This window comes from Triticum dicoccoides, chromosome 1B, assembly GCF_002162155.2.
Source record: "Triticum dicoccoides isolate Atlit2015 ecotype Zavitan chromosome 1B, WEW_v2.0, whole genome shotgun sequence".
Taxonomy (NCBI): domain Eukaryota; kingdom Viridiplantae; phylum Streptophyta; class Magnoliopsida; order Poales; family Poaceae; genus Triticum; species Triticum dicoccoides.
This window is the reverse complement of record NC_041381.1, coordinates 336,835,420-336,838,313: the sequence shown is the minus strand read 5'-3', so window position 1 is coordinate 336,838,313 and position 2,894 is coordinate 336,835,420.

Here is a 2,894-nt window from a genome sequence, read left to right as displayed (position 1 = left end):
AGTCAAGGCAATGGTCGAATGGAAAAACCACGGTTGGAAATGATCGCCGAGCATAGAGATTTACCTTCAAGCATAAGAAACAGCTTCTTGGCAAGACCATTCAGGAAGGCCTCCAGATCTTTTTTCTTCCCAAGAGCAGCTTTCAGATTGGCATTTTCTTGCTCAAGCTTGGCGACTGAAGCTAACTTCTCGTCAACAAGCTTGATCTTCTCAGCTAGTTCAAGGTCCTTCTTCCGTTGGGCCTCCCTCACCTTACCTGCAAGTTACAGCAAGATCAGATTTTGAAACAAATAAAGGGAAAAAGCAGTCGTCAAGGTCTCACCAAACATACCTTCGGTCTCCTCCTTTGCCTTCGTCAGTTTCTCCTGAACCAGCTTCAAATTCAGCTCGAGCTGAACGTGCTTGTTTTCCAGCTCAGAGTAGCGAGCCACAAGATCACAGGAGTTCTGCGAAGAACCAATCGACTAAATGTCAAAGATAATTCACTTCCGAGTGAAAAAGGAAAAATCACGCGTTTCTAAGACTACAGCCGAATACAAGCATTCGACCGTAGTCTCGGGGACTACACCCAGTGGGTGCACTCAGCGTGCCCCCACTAATCCTATTGAAGATAGAGTCGACCAGTCGACCTCAAAAAAAAAGAGAGATGTATTCTTTAAGACTGTAATCGACTGCAAGCAGTCGACCACAGTCCCGGGGACTACACCCAGTGGGTGCACTCAGCGTGCCCCCACCGGTTTGCGAAATCCATTCGACATAGTCGAATGACGGAAAGACTGAAATTATAAAGCCTAAGGCCGACTGCCAGCAGTCGACCTTAGCCTTGGGGACTACACCCAGTGGGTGCACTCAGCATGCCCCCACTAATCCTATTGAAGACAGAGTCGACCAGTCGACCAGTTTGCGAAATCCAGTCGCCATAGTCGAATGACGGAAAGACTGAAATTATAAAGCCTAAGGCCGACTGCCAGCAGTCGACCTTAGCCTTGGGGACTACACCCAGCGGGTGCACTCAGCGTGCCCCCGCTAACATGGAGTTTAATCGACACACCCACTGGGTGACTACTATAAATTCTGGAAAGGAAAAGTTTTTGGTAGGATATCCTAACAGAACAAACGGTGGTCGACTGACCTGAACATTGCTTTGGAGGGCAGAACTGGCGTCGTAAGCTGCCTGGCTCGCATCCCGGATGGTCTTCAACTGTTCCATCATGATCCCTGCCTGGCGTATCGCCTCCTTCGCTGCGCCAGCTTGGTCCTCTGGGACGTGGTGCGTCATGAAGAGGGAGGGTTGCGGAGCACTCGTCAGCGGATCTGCGAAGGAAACAGTGTGTCGAGTGGTGTTCTCCTCCTCCGCGACCAGAGTCTCAGGCACCGTCACATCCTGGGTCACCCTGCTGGCAGAAGCTTTCCTACTCCTTCTGTGCTTCAGCGGTTCCTCATCTTCATCATCATCGGGGAGAGTGATTACAACATTGGATGGAGCTACAGAAAAGAATCAGAATTAGAGATCATGAGTCAGTCGACTAAAAATGGCGTTAAGAGTATAGTACCTGGTTTTGAGGTTGCTGCGTCCTCCATCTCATGGTCATCAGCCCAGGCTGAGGTCTCAGAAGTAGCAGCACTGCAACTCCAAAGAATCAGTCGACTAACTCCAGCGCCAACCAGAGACAAAGTTCACACAAAACAAGAAGACTTAAGCAACATGATTACCCTGATATGGTGGGGATGGACACCTTCATCTTCGGCAGGTGCTTGGTCGGCTTCGACGGGGCCGCCCTGGGCTGCTTCGGCGCCTTTTCAGTCGGCGCCGGAGAGGTGGTCCGAGGGCGCTTGGTCGACTGCGTAACAGTCGCAACCCCCTCGCCGCGTTCGGTCGCAGGGTCATGGACAAGTTTCGACCGCCTTTCCGAGCGCGGTGGTGCGACCTCCTCCTCCTCCTCCTCTTCCTCGTCCTCATCGTCGTCATCATCATCGTCATCGTCATCATCATCGGCCTCAGCGGCGTCCGAGTCCCACTCCTCCTCCTGGATCTCGCCCCCGCTCGCTTCTCCCTCCTCAGTCGGAGCCTGCGCTCCGTTGGGCATCGAGTACAGTTCGGTGAGGGCCTGATAAACAACAAGACAAAGGTCAGTCGACCGATCGGCAGAGAAAACAGAAATAAATACGACAAGAATACAATGGGAAGTGGAGCAGACATACCTTGTTTGGGTCACTATGGCAGTCGAGTGGAGGAATCCTTCTGGCTCCGCGAGGGTTATCCTTGTTCCCAGTAACAGCGGCCATCCACCTTTCCAGAGTAGCATCGTCGACTGTTTCTGGGTTGACCCGAGTCATATCCTCAGTCCCACAGTACAACCACATGCAATGGCTCCGGAACTAAAGAGGTTGGATTCGGCGCCTAAGGAAAACTTCCAGGAGATCCATACCCGTCACTCCCTCCTGAACCAACTGAACTACGCGCTTCATCAGCATCTTCACGTCAGCTTTCTCCTCCGGAATCAACTTCAGAGAGGAGGGCTTGTTCACTCGGTCCATGGTAAATTGAGGAAGTCCACTCGACTGCCCCGGCGTCGACTCATCCTGGCAGTAGAACCAGGTCGACTGCCAGCCTCTGACCGACTCGGGAAACGTCATGGCTGGGAAGGTGCTCTTGTTCCTCACTTGGATCCCCAGGCCTCCACACATTTGGACCACTCGGGTTCTTTCGTCGCCTGGACTCGCCTTCTTCACGGTTTGAGAGCGACATGTGAATATGTGCTTGAACAAGCCCCAATGCGGTCGACAGCCCAGAAAACTCTCACACATGGACACAAACGCGGCAAGCTAGGCGATAGAATTCGGGGTGAAGTGGTGGAGTTGCGCTCCAAAAAAGTTCAAGAAACCACGGAAGA